Source organism: Sinocyclocheilus rhinocerous, unplaced genomic scaffold, assembly GCF_001515625.1.
Source record: "Sinocyclocheilus rhinocerous isolate Xijiao unplaced genomic scaffold, SAMN03320098_v1.1 scaffold1553, whole genome shotgun sequence".
Taxonomy (NCBI): Eukaryota; Metazoa; Chordata; class Actinopteri; order Cypriniformes; family Cyprinidae; genus Sinocyclocheilus; species Sinocyclocheilus rhinocerous.
In genome coordinates this window covers 164,413-179,788 of record NW_015639764.1, presented here as the reverse complement: position 1 = coordinate 179,788, position 15,376 = coordinate 164,413, and positions in this window count along the sequence as shown.

Genomic DNA, 15,376 nt, shown 5'->3' with positions numbered 1-15,376 from the left:
TTATCGTGGGCTGCTTGATAAGATGAGTGTTGGAGAGAAAGAGAAACCACGAATGGAGTATATGAACGGAACTCAGCAGGAAAAATGTATCATTATTAAAGCTCTGCGTGTGTGTGTTTACACAGATGTCCAAACGGCCTGCAGCATCAGACAGACAGACTGACAGACAGACAGATCTGACCACCTATCAATCACAGACCCAAGTGGAAACAGACCTGCACTTCAGACACGCCACATTCTTTCCCCATTTTACCACCACAGGGATTTTCAATAGAAATCAAGTTCCAAAAACTCCCATATCTGATCAGAGAAACTCCAGGAAGAGCATGTTACACTGAACTTTCACATAAGAAAGAAAGAGAGAGAGAGAGGGAGAGGGAGAGATAGATAGATAGAGAGAGAGAGAGAGAGGGATAGGGAGAGATAGAGAAAGAGAGGGAGAGGGAGAGGGAGAGGGAGAGATAGAGAGAGAGAGAGGGAGAGAGAGAGGGAGAGAGAGAGAGAGAGAGAGGTTTGTAATTTTTAACTAAAATTAAATCTATTAAAATATATTTTTTGTTTTTTAAATAAAGCTGAAACAAAAATGAGAAATGAAAAATGTTGCCTTGGCAACAAACTGAAATAAAGGAAAAGTTGAAGTAGTAAAATGACTAAAATTAAAGCTGAAAAAAAAAGTTGCTAGAAGGTTGCTAGGGTGTTTTGGGGTGGCAGGAGGTTGCTAGGAGGATGCAATGATATTTTAGGATATTAGGAGGTTGTTAATGTGTTTTGGATGGCTGCCAGGGTGTTACTAGGCAGTTGCTAGGGTGTTTTAAGTTCCCAAGGAGGTTGCTAAGGTGTTTTGAGTGGTTGCAAGAGTGTTGCTAGGAGGTTGCTATTGTGTTTTGGGTTGCTAGGAGGCTGCTAGTGTGTTTTGGAAGGTTGCCAGAGTGTTACTAGGAGGTTGCTAAGGTGTTTTGGGTTGCTAAGGTGTTTTGGGTGGTTGCCAGAGTGTTGCTAGGAGGTTGCTAGTGTGTTTTGGAAGGTTGCCAGAGAGTGCTTGGAGGTCGCAATTGTGTTATGAATTGCTACGAGGTTGCAAGGGTGTTTTGGGTGGTTGCCAGAGTGTTGCCAGGAGGTTGTGTTTTGGGTTGCCAGGAGGTTGCTAGGGTGTTTGGGGTGGTTGGATTAAAAAATAGGAGTATGGTATTGATGTGACACTATACTGACTCAGCGAAATATTTTCAGATATTTCTCCTAATATTTCTGAGAAATAATAAAAAAAATAAATCACTAGTTGTCATACTGTAAGAGTCTAGAGCCGTAAAATGAACATGGAGAGCAGCTCAGAATCAGATGATTTGATGAGAATGTTTGATGTTCATATTGAGATCTCTGACTTTTGATTGGTTGACAAATCTGATCACAGTTTGAGACATTGTTAAGATCTCTTCTAAAACTCTATATGTGAGAAAACACCTGACAAGCGGGCATGTTCAGCAAAAGTCTCCAGTTGCCCAAGAGAAGCAGTTGAGATATTACAGAGATCGTTTGTGATTTTCTCTCGTGCAGGGTCTGAAGGGTCTCTGGTTTAAAAGTTAGTCAGAGTTCAGATGAAGGTTTGCAGCAGAGCAGATAAATGACTGACACAGGCACACATTCCTTATCAGTTTCAGATCATGTGATCTATCTGTGCTGCTTCGTGAGAGTCAAGTGACTCATCATAATCACATCACTGAAAAACACAGTGACTCAACAGGATTTTCACTATGTTTGATGAATGTGCAGTTCACTTTAACACACTCATCATCCCTGTTCCAATCAAATCAGTCATGTAACAATAAACGTTAGCTGAATATTTGAGAACAACAGAGTGCTTCAATCCTCACTACCACAATGCTAGGCTGTTGTGATTTGTTGCTGGTGGTTGCTACACATTTGCCAAGACATTCAGTACATCCTAGTATCTGCATAGCTAAAAATTCCATATCAACTCTGGCCGCCACTGAAAACTCCCTAGCAGCCTCCAAGCAACCTAAAACACCATAGCAACCCATTAGCAACCCAAAATCCTTAGCAACCTCCTAATAACAATCTGGCAAGAACCAAAAATCCCTAGCAACCTCTAAACAAAACAAATTAGTAATCACCTAGCAACCTAAACCACCCTAGCAGCCTCCAAGCAACCTAAAACATGCTAGCAGTCTCCAAGCAACCTAAAACTCCCTAGCAACCCAAAACACCATAGCAACACTCTGGCAGACATCCACAAATCCCTATCAGCCTCCAAACAACCTAAAACACCCTAGCAACCTCTTTGCAACCCAAAACATTCTAGCAACACTCTGGCAGCCACCCAAAACTCCTTAGTAACCTCCAAGTAACCTAAAACATACTAGCAACCATCTAGCAACCCAAAACATTCTAGCAACCTACTATCAACACTCTGGCAGTCACCCAAAACTCCCTAGTAGCCAACTAGCAACCCACAACACCCTATGAATCCCCTATCAACCCCCCAAAAAACACTAGCAACCTCCAAGCAACCCAAAACACCCTAGCAACCACCTAACAACCCAAAACATCATAGCAACTTCCTAGCAACACTCTGGTAGCCACCCAAAACTCTCTAGCAGCTTCCAATCAACCTAAATCACCTTAGCGATCCATTAGCAACCCCAAACACCCTAGAAAACCTCCTAGCAACACTCTGGAAGCCACCAAAACACCCTAGCAACCTCCTAGTAACCCAAACAATCCTTGCAACCTCATAAAAACACTCTGATAGCCATCCAGAACTCCCTAGCAGCCTCCAAGCAACCCAAAACACCCTAGCAACCTCCTAACAACCCAAACATCCTAGCTACCTCCTAGCAACACTCTGGCAGCCACCCACAACTCTCTAACAGCTTCCAAACAACCTAAAACCCCCTAGCAACCTATTTGCAACCAAAAACATCCTAGCAACCAACACTCTGGTAACTGCTCAAAACTCCCTAGCAACCTCCAAGCAACCCCAGACATCCTAGCAACCTCCTAACAACCCAAATATCCTAGCAACACTCTGGCAGCCACCCACAACTCTCTAACAGCTTCCAAACAACCTAAAACACCCTTGCAACCTCTTTGCAACCGAAAACATCCTAGCAACACTCTGGCAACTGCTCAAAACTCCCTAGAAACCTCCAAGCAACCCCCCAAAAACACTAGCAACCTCCAAGCAACCCAAAATATCCTAGCAATCTCCTAGCAACACTCTAGCAGCCACCCAAAACTCCCTAGCAACCTCCTAGCAACCTAAAACACCCGAGCGACCCATAAGCAACCCCAAACACCCTAGAAAACCTCCTAGCAACAGAGCCAGAAAAACACCCTAGCAACCTCCCAGTAACCCAAAAACCCAGCAACCTTCCTAATAACACTCTGGCAGCCACCCAAAACACCCTAGCAACCCAAAACACCATAGCAACCTCCTAGCAACATTGTGGCAGGCATCCAAAACATTCTAGAAAGTTCCCAGAACACTTTAGAAACAGGCAGCACTGCACAGGCTGTATTATGGTATGTTGCAGGTTTTCTGTGGTTTTGCTGCATGTCACTGAGGCCGTGTCGAGTGTTTCGGTTCAGTTCTGATCAGGTAAACTGCTGTGTCAGCAGGTGTTGACAGCTCCGACCCCCCACACGACTCACGCTGACTGAGATTAGCGCTAATCCAGCCACATAATCTGACTCACATGCAGGGCATGGTGAAAGAGTGTGACCCCTGCTGAGAATATCCTGAGGTTTGTTTTTGTGTTCGCAGAATTTCTCTGCACTACAGCAGTCATGTGCACCACAATCATGGTCCTGAGCACCATCGCTCTCCTGCTGCGACGGATGTTCATCAATCGAGTCAAACCGTGAGTCCACATCATTCTCTGTAAAATCAGAACAAAATATGGCATAGATTGTGATGTAAAAGAGTAAAAATGTGTTGTTGTTGTTGTTGTTGTTATGTAACATACCTTGTTATGTCATACCTATTGTACTCAAAGTAATTCAGTCATATTGTCAAATTACATATTATTTTTTACATAATCTTCAATTAATTTCATGCAACAATCTCCACTTCCCAATAGTATCACTTTATTTTGTGATATGAGACAAATATGATTCAAACTTTCCATCATGCAAAATGGGGGCCGTAAAAAGAGACAATTAAAACAGAAAGAACACATTTAAAAATAGTAACATTTATTTTAATATATGAATATATAATTTCCATACTTATATGGTAATATATAAATCATATTAATATTTAAATATGTATCGTAATTATTGAAAATTGTATATTCATGTATTAAAATAGTGCACATTAAAAATGTAACACATTTTTGTAATTTTAATATATTAATTCATAATTTGTATAATTATATTTTATAATATATAAAATATTAATAATATAACTACACAAAATATATTCATATATTCAAATAGCTATGTATTTAAAGATATTACAACATTTAAATTATAATAATATAATACAATAATATTATATTATAATTACTACATAGGCAGCAACTCCTCATGTCACACAAATTGTGTTCCTCGTGTAAAGCACAAGAGATTTGATTTACAAATGAATTCAGCAGAGTTAGCATGTTACTAAACTAACATGTTACTAAGCATAAAAATAAACCGCACAGACACCATTCTGAACGACTTTTTCTTTTTTGCATCAAGCTCAGTGTTTTCTGGGATTGCTTTCACTATGAAGAACACATGTGATGCTGCTTTAGGATTTGGCTACAAGAACAGATCTTATAAAGCAATGTAATGTTGCTGCCTACAGTTTAGAGCAGACTGCCCTGATCCTATGATAGATAGGGAGCTCAGCAGGCTTTGAAACAGAGCATGTGCTGCATTTTTGAGAGTTATTGCAGGTTTATTTTTCTTTCCATATCCCCAGACAGCCAGATGTGAATGGGACAAAGGAAAAGCCGCATGAGAACGATGCAGCAGCTTCAAAATAATAATGATAAGAGACGTCATTCATCCATCTGAGATTGTGAGTATATAAAGAAACTCTGTTCAGCCTGTGAGGATCTTCCCAGCGACATTTCACAAAGTAAATGGTCATCCTGAAATATTGAAGAGCATTGTCAGATTGAATACAAGACGACAAGCGTGCAGCACACACAAAAGAGAGAGGAAAAGGGTTTCGTGCGACTCCACTGGACGACTCCATTCCCAACACAGCGAGGATGGTTTGAACTGGACACAGGAGAAATAATAACTTATTTATCAGAGGACAGTGAAAAAAAAAAGTGCTTTCAAGAGCTTCGGGACAGGATGCCATGAACTTGCCTGCTCCATCTTAGAGCTGTAAGTGCTGTGAGCGGCTGAACACGGATGCAGTGTCCTATAAATCATTCATACACAACAACCAGCCATCAGCTGCATGCAGGACTGGACCAGCAGAGACCTTCATCATCACCATCATCCAGATATGTTATTAACTGACACAAGAGAAGGAAAGAGTATGCTACTGAAAGAGTTTTAAATGAGTAATAGAGGCTCGTCTGATGAACTTCTCACTGGAGGAGGCAGTTTAGTGCATGAAACATTGATGCCTTCACATGTCAGCTCTTTCTGTGGATGTGAGTGTGTGTTTACCTCGCTTCAGTGATCACACACACACACACACCTGCTCCCCAGCACTCAGTTCTTCAGCTCAGCACACTCTAGTTTCCTGTAATGGCCAATCGAAATTAATTGTTTCTCATAGTCCGTTTGATCAGTTTCAACAATGAGCTCTCTTTAATATCTCAATAGTTTCTCTTAGCAATGACATTAAATGAAGATCAAACTTCATTTAATCAAACTTCATTTCTTCTTATTTTTCTCCTGAGGTCCTCAGTAATCCATGAAAGACAATCTCCGCCACATTAAAAAAATGCTTTGGTATATCATAATTATGACAAATCATAATTATGAGATAAAATGTCAAAACTATGAGATACTAAGCCATAATAATGAGACCAGAAGTCATAATTATGAGATTAAAACTTGAATTATGACAAGTCAAAATTATGAGATAAATCACAATTATGAGACAAAAAGTCATAATTATGAGATAGAAAGCCAAAATTGTGTCAGTCAAAATTGAGATAAAAACCTCAAACTATGACGGTCAAAATTATGACAAACATAATTGTGAGACAGTCACAATTATTAGATAAGTTAATACTATGGGACAAGTCACAATTATGAGATAAAAAGTTTAAATGAATACTAAGACATAATAATGAGACCAGAAGTCATAATTATGACAAGTCAAAATTATGAGATAAGTCACAATTATGAGACAAAAAGTCATAATTATGAGATCGAAAGCCAAAATTGAGATAAAAACCTCAAACTATGACGGTCAAAATTATGAGACAAAAACCTGAAATTATGACAGTCACAATTATTAGATAAGTTAATACTATGAGACACAATTATGAGATAAAAAGTTTAAATAAAATACTAAGCCATAATATTAAGACAAAAAGTCATAATTATGACATTAAAAGTCTAAATGAAATACTAAGCCATAATTATGAGATAAAAAGTCAAAATTATGACAGCGAAAATTATGAGGCAAAAACCTGAAACTATGCCAGTCAAAATTATGAAAGAAGTCATAATTACAACATAAAAAGTAAGTCAAAATTATACTACACCATTCTTAAATAGCAAATTAAGTGATAAGATACTCAATAATTAAATAATAATGAAACAAAAAGTCAAAATTGAAATAAAAAGTCAAAATTATTACAGTCAAAATTTAGACGTGACATAATTATGACATAAAAAGTCTGACATTTTTGGTCATAATGACTTCAATGATGATCTCAATTTTGTTTCACCAAAACTTTTTTTTTTTTCTTCTTATATGGTGGAAATAGTCTTATATCTCCTAGAGATTCAGAAGAGATCTCAATAATGTCTCAAACTGCTCAGATTTGCCAAGACACCGTAGTCTGCGATCAAAATTCAAAAATCTCAATACGAAATATTTCTTATCAAATGATCTGAGCTGCACCACATTTATTTTACAGCTTACTAGATGATTCGGTCCGTTTTATTCCTCTTAATGAATTTCAGAAGAGACATCTCAGACCAAGTTGATACTTGAACTAAACATAAGTGAGAATACAGCTAAAGAACTTCAGGATGTCTTCTGAGATGTGAACATTAAACGTGTATCTTTATTATATTTGCTCATGTAACTCTGGTCTCTGAGCGACATGGACTGTGAAAACAGAAAGCACAATGTACAAATAAAAGGTTTCCAGAAAACACACAGCTGCTCTTTGAACATGAGGTTTATGCCTCAGAATTCATGATCATTTTGTCATTGAAGATCTGACCATGCAGCTCAAACTGTCCTGAGAGAGAATCAGAAAACACAGCTGCACTTGAGAGCGAAACTCGAACCACACCGTCCCGCTCCAAACATCTGCTCTACAAACATTCATGCATTCAATCCCAGGTGTCCAACAAAAGCCCAGATTCCACAGACGTATACGCCGACTCACACGAGACGCAGATAAAGTTTCAGTCGGCAGTTTAAGATCTCAAACCCGGAAACCTCTTCTAGAGTCCATAAACACACAGATGGAGGTCCTACAGGAGATGATTGGGGCCTGGATGAAAACGGACACCTTCCACCAAAAGAGTCCCATTATCCTGAACAATAAAGGCACAAACAATTATTAAAAAAGCACTATTAGAAATTTGATAAACTATTATTTATAGTAAAACTATATTGTAAAACTAATCGTGCATGAAATGCACCTTCTGTAATCAAGCTCAACCATTCAACCCTGTTACCAACATTTATGCAAGACAAAATGATTAACTTTAAGAACATAAAAAGTTTATCAATAACTGGAAAACAAAATTTGGTCCCAAACTTGTGATTAATGATTAATTTAAGCTGTACATTCTGTCATGTTTTAAAAGTTTGTATACTCTTTTTGGGGAAAGTGAAAACCATTTATCTTCCTGCTGAAACTAACTTAACATTTTGCTTTTAGAACAATAAAATTAGTTTTGATCTAAGAAATATGACCTAGTTGGATGTTTCTCAAGAGTGATTTTAATGTTGTCCTCTGAATAGATAGAAATGATAAATGATCTGGTCATAATAAAAAATAAATAAACTTGAATAAACTAGTAACTTACATGATAGTTTGCTTTAATGAAAAAGCCTTAATTTCCATCTAAATAACAATACATGCATAATTCATGAATACAACCACAGGTGTTTTGTGACTGACAGATAATTAATGTCATTGAAGTTTCCTGCAGTATGACACACCTCAAATAATCCCAAACGTCAATCTTCATCACGCAGACTGTTGTGTTGAAATGTTGTTTTCCCGTCTCTAGGTTTTCAAATGTCCTTTACTCTGAATAAAACGGCCGATTCATTTTCTGGATAATGTAAAGTCAGTGTGTCTGGGAATGTGTGCGTGTGTGTCCCGGATATTTCAGCGTGTTGTGTGTGTGTTTGTGTGAAAGCAGCTGCTGGGATCCTGTGGGATGTTGAGGGTCTTTACAGCACAAACCCCTCACTTATATTCCCTTTTGAAGCAAGCGGTTTGTTTGTGTAATGTGACACTGGGTTTTGCATCAGTCTGTGCATGTCACACTAAATCATCCAGCCTTCCTGGAAATTAACAGATTTTACATGTTTTCACATCAATTTAGTATGCAATGTGGTAAAGTCCAAACACAGCAAATTTTCTAGAAAATAACTTTTTTTCCCCCCTCTCTCTTTGTGTAATAAAAACTGAATATGAAAAACAAAAGGCTGGTCTATTGTCTGTAATAGTCATCTTATAATGTCATGCAATAATTAATGGGCTGTATTATGGGTTTTGATGTAAAATGAGTTACAGGAAAATGCACTGCATATTTTGTTAATGAAAAACTCTAAATGTTTACGTCCTGCTGATAACTAACTGAATGCACAAATTCATCCATGCATAAGAATAACGATATTCTTGACTGAAAGCAATTCAAACAACACAGAAAAAAAAATAGAGTCAAACTTTAAAAATGCTCAGAATGTGCATTAAAACTTTCTTTTAAACAAAATATTCATGCAAGTTGCCCCTTGGGAAAAACTGCTTTTCAAGTAAAAACCAAGAACAGAAAGAGAGCGACAGTCTCCATCTGCTGGCAGTCAACTAGTTATACACATTATTCTTGACTGAAAGCAATTCAAACAACACAGAAAAAAAAATAGAGTCAACACACTTTAAAAATGCTCAGAATGTGCATTAAAACTTTCTTTTAAACAAAATATTCATGCAAGTTGCCGCTTGGGAAAAACTGCTTTTCAAGTAAAAACCAAGAACAGAAAGAGAGCGACAGTCTCCATCTGCTGGCAGACAACTAGTTATACACAGCTTACTACTTTTCCTTTTTCAAATAGTGCACCGATGTGTAGAAATCATAGTGCATAATATAGTTTAATAATACGATTTTATGAGTAGTAATAATTAATAATAATTTGTAAAAAGATAAACCACGCAATGTATGTATTTAAAACGAGTGGAATGTTTAAAAAATATCAATTATGCTTAACAAAAATTAAACCTTTTTGGTTTTGGACCTTCGAAGTTTAGAAATAGACTGATGAATTTAGTGTATTCACACCTGTCTTGTTTGGTTCTATTGGATCGAACTCAAGTTCGTTTCCCCCCTTGGTGCTGATCAATGAATGGATGACCTTAAGCACACGTGTGGTTTTGTTTACAGTTGCTGGTTCACTTGGAAAAAGGGCAGTGTGAAAGTGAACCGCACCAAACAAAAAAAAATAAACATTGTATTTGGTTCGGACCAAAGCAAGTGAACTAGCGGACTTTGCTGGTGTGAATACACCCTTACTCAAATGAACCGCACTAACAGAGCAATTGCACCAGAGTTAATTTTAATCGAACCAAACATGACAAGTGTGAACACACCCTTAGATTCATCCACGCTGGAGCCGTGCCGGTGCACAACCCACACAAGGAACATATTTTCGCAAATAGCTGCAATTGCAGGTTTTCAAACAGAGATGGCGACAAAGAGGCAAAATTTAGTAGAGGGAGTTAGCAATAGCAGGCAGCAGTAGCTAGCATGGCTCACCTGCTGAACACATTGTGCTGTGTCCTGGTTGGGAAATGTGTTATTTCAAGCCCAGTCTACACGAGTTGTTTTTTTAAAAGTGTACATTGCTGATGTTTTTTGCAGAGATGTTACATGTGTGTATGGCATATGTTTGGATTGATGCTAAGAATTTAAGGGTGCTTTCACACATGGCCTGTTGTTTCGGAACCTGGCGCGTTTCCCCCCCTAGCTCGGTTCGTTTGGGCATATGTGAACACGGCAATCGAGCCCGGTTCCGCGCCAAAACAATCGGTCCGAGATCGCCAGAACGAGGTGGTCTCGGCTCGATTGAAAACGAACTCTGGAGCGGTTCGGTTGTAGTGAGAAAGCTATATCCGAACGGACCAGGCTATATCACAATGTATAATGGGTAGTTCCGTGAAAAGTATCAGCTTTGTTGTTTTGCTAATACTTCAAAATGAACCTGTAATTGTCTGTGGGTGAGCAGGTCTTCAGCGAACCGCACCAAGAATAAAAAGCAACATTGTAATCATTTTAATCCCTGTTTCGGAACAAAGCAATCGATCTACAGGTGTGAACGCACTAAAACTAATCTGATTCCATTTCAGTGCTCAATTGAAGTAAACAAATGGACCTAATGAAATGTAAACGGAAACGGTGGTGCGTTGAACACACTGTTCTGATGACGCAAGAGTTGCAACTATGGCAGCTGAGAAGGACATTCTTTGTGTTCTTTTTGAAAAGAGAAAACGCATCTCAAACCCCGTTGCACACCGTTTCCAGGAAACATGTCGTTCAACCCGGAAACCGTAGCAAAACGTTACACACCGGTTTGAGCTTGAACTTGCCCCAGGTTCACACTGTATAATGCTTTCTATCTATGTAACACACTGTATGTACTTTATATAAATAAAAAATAAAAGGTAAAAATATTTTACAAGTATATACAGGTTTCACTTTACACATATTTGTGGTTCCCTTGAAAAAGAGCACTGCGTTTTAGCACTGAATGAGATGTGAAATGTAGTGTGTGCATCTAATAGTGTTCACATATGCATATATTTTCATATACAGTGTTCATATATGCATATATAAATTATAAATTACATTAAACCAACTTGAAAAAATCAAGTTGAATTTTATATAACTTAGAAGAATGTTGAAATCGCTCAACTTACTTTGATGAGTTCAAGCAATATAAAAACATAAGTTGCCATAACTTACTGATCATACCTTTTTTTTTTTACATAGGCTAGGCTATATTCTGCAGTGTAAGGTATCCAATGAGAAATCACAGAACTGCAAGTTAGTGAAGCACAAAACTTCAAACCTTCAGTCTATGGACCGTATTATTAAAGTGCCCCTATTATGGATTTTTGAAAATTACCTTTCATGAAGTGTGTAACACAGCTCTAAGTGAAAGAAAACATCCTGTAAAGTTTTAAATCTGAAAGTGCACCGTGTATAACGTTATTGTCTCTCAAAAGAAAGAGTCGACTCTGAATCACTGAAACGAGTCGTTCTTTAAAACGAATCCCAAGCTTGTTGACGTCAACATGAAATATTAGCATATTGCCCGCCCACTTGTTGGTCTTTTCGCGTTGGTCTGAATGAAAATGCAAATTCATTCTTTGCCACTAGGTGCAGCTTTTGGAGCGGTAAAAATAGCGGTTTCCCCGGTAACGCTGTACACAAAGCAGCCCTCACAAACGCTGCTTTATCAGGCATTACAGGCGTGATGCAATGACAATGAGACCAATCAGACCAATCACCGCAGATTAGCATCACGCAAAGGAGGGGTTTGGAAAAATGAATCGTTAAACGAATCGTTTGGGAGTCGTTAAGCAAATAAGGTAAAAATAAATGCATATTAAGACAATGAAATTCGAAAACACAAAATACAATGCGTAATTTAAAATGTAGGTAAAAAAAACTGTGAATAATAATTACGGAAAATTCCTTCATATTAGTAGATTTTAACCTATTTTTACAGACTTTTCTTAGAGCGTAGCATACTAACTACTAATACACTGCTTGAAACTATAATTGTTCAGAATGAGTAGTTTTAGTAGTTTACTAGCTAATAAAAATAAACTTAAATAGCAACTTTTAGCAACAAATCAACCTTCCTTTAGCAACTTCCCCTGAAAATTAGTTGGCAACACTGAGCGTCACGCAGAGGAGGGGTTTGGAAAAAATGAATCCTTGAGCGAATCGTTTGGGAGTCATTGAGCAAGTAAGGTAAAAAATAAATGCATATTTTAAGACAATGAAAGTGTTTTTTGACCTTGCATGCATGTCAACCTGTTGTTGGGGACTTCCAAATGCAGTGACACAATTTTGCATTGTGATTACGCAATGACGTCACCGCGCAATGACATAGCAACGTCATTTAGCAACAAATCAACCTTCCTTTAGCAACTTCCCCTGAAAATTAGTTGGCAACACTGAGCGTCACGCAGAGGAGGGGTTTGGAAAAAATGAATCCTTGAGCGAATCGTTTGGGAGTCATTGAGCAAGTAAGGTAAAAAATAAATGCATATTTTAAGACAATGAAAGTGTTTTTTGACCTTGCATGCATGTCAACCTGTTGTTGGGGACTTCCAAAACCAAAATATGAACCTTTCATAACTCATAATAGGGGCACTTTAAAAGCATGGCTGAAAACAGTGTTTGTTCAGTCGCACTTAAAACAGCAACATTCAGACGTTTTTAAGTGTGACTTAAGTGTCCAAACATTTTGGCACCACTTTAAATATTCATTACGTTTAAAGCAAACTAACAAAAGGCTGTTCTCTCAGCTTGACCTCTGAAGGGACTAGTTAACATTTACTCTGTCCTCCTGTTCTTCAGTCTCTCTCAGAGGACTCAGTTCACACAATTCTGCTGCGGTCTGGTTCTGGTTTGATAGATTGTGTGGAGTTTCTGCGGCCTCTCTCTGCATTCAGGATGAGACACGAGTTAAAAAACATCTGCAAAACATATCTTGCTTGCTTATAGATGAAATTACAGACGCTTGGCTGCGACACTTCTCAGTTCTCTTAGCATTACAGATTCATTCAAATAGAGCTGAAAAATGAACAAAACATTCTGTGTGAGGTTGAAACACACCATTTCCAAGATTACTACTATTTTGCAGATTTCCATCAACATTGGTGCACCACTATAAATTCAGTTTGGCACAAATTATGATAATTCACAGATTATCTCTGCTCTAATAAGACTCGACGGACCCACAGATAGTTAGGGTTATTTCTCCGTACGTCACACAGATACTTCACCCAACAATGAGCATTCTGTTATCATATACTCACCAAGATTATATTTTTCATTTTTCATAATTTGGTAACCAAACGTGGACCCTATTTACTTTGATTGTGTGACAAAAAATACTGATACATACTTCAAAATATCTTGTAAAGTCGTACAGATTTGAATCGACAAGGAGAGATAATAAAATTCAACATGTCTGAAAAATTCAAATACTGGAAAAATGTTATGTTGTTAATTTTTTGCTCATTAACTAAAACTAATTTAATCTATAATGCAGGTTTACTTACAAATCTCAAATTATATATAAGATCTGTTGGCTGTAAATCCCATATCAATCAGTATCAAATACATATCAAATCTTATATCAAACTTTAAATATATAATACTAACCTGAAAATGCTGCAGAAACTTTTTAATGTCTGTGTGAAGAACAGTGGAAAACATATTCAGTGAATCAATGTGAAATTAATCAGTCTCAGCTGAAGCAAATTCATTACACTCTATGGATTTAGAAAAGAAAGTGCTACTAGATAATCTACACCTTCAAAAAAGCTGAAGTGTGTAATTTCTGCACCTCTAGAAACAACAAAACAGAATTTACATTTCAAATGTTTCTCATTGCTTGTACAAAAAAATAATAAAAAGTCTATAAAACGCCAGATTTACAACAAATCAAGGCAAACATACAGAGACTGAACATCAGCCCATTATAGATTTCAAGGTTATTAACGGTGATGGTTTATAAAGATAAGTCTAGTTCATACTCACAAGGTTCGAAAATGATTAACAGCAGCACAGAAGAGACAAAGAGGCATTCGGAGGAGAAGACAACTTTTCTCAGATCCTCCATCGCACGCTCACCATTAACTGAGGATTCAAGATGTTACAGTGAGCACAAAGCTTGATCACTCTAAACCACACAAACTCCTCGATTTGTAAAGTGTGCTTGTTCTGTGATAACTCTGCGTTCACTTTAACTTTTCACATATTCTAGTGAAACACTCTGAGACCCCTGAAACAAAAAAAATCAAGTGTGAAAACCCACCAAGTGTTGAAGTTCCTGACACCGAGGTTTTGCAATGAGCTCAAATCACATCAACCTGATATGACGTCAGTCTTATAAAATGTGGAGATGGGAATATAATTTTAAAAGATGTAGCCCTAAATATTGTTTTGTTTATACTGTTGTTATCGCACACCTTGATTCACATTAAACTGATTCACTTCCTTTCAGTGTTCAGTGTGATGTTAAAAGGTTGTGTGTTAACTTACCCACTTTCATGATCAGTTCTGTCATCAGTGCAACAGAGTTCACTAGAACAACAGCAACAGATCCAATAAGGTAGACAACGTGTCTAAAAGGAAGATCTGGAAGGCAGATAAAAGTGTAAACAAATAAAACCGGTATAAAATTTAAAAAATGTTGCAATATTTTTTTTTAAAATGTAAATAAAGATATAATATAAATATAGAAAAAAGTACAGCATATTTTATACAACAGATCCAATAAGGTAGACAACGTGTCTAAAAGGAAGATCTGGAAGGCAGATAAAAGTGTAAACAAATAAAACCGGTATAAAATTTAAAAAATGTTGCAATATTTTTTTTAAAAATGTAAATAAAGATATAATGTAAATATAGAAAAAAGTACAGCATATTTTATAAACTTGCAGTGAATGGGTGCCGTCAGAATGAGAGTCCAAACAGCTCATAAAAACATCACAATAATCCACACCACTGCAGTCTTGTGAAGTGAAAAGCTGCGTGAATCCATCATTAAGACGTCTTTAACTTCAAACTGTTGCTTCCTTCTAAAATACAGGATTAAGCGTTATTATGGATTATAGACTCGTATTTTAGCCAGAAGCAACAGTTTGATGTTAAAACATCTTAAAGATGGATTTGTTTCTAATAAACACACAGCTTTTCATTTCACAAGACATTAACTGATGGACTGAAGTGGTGTGGATTA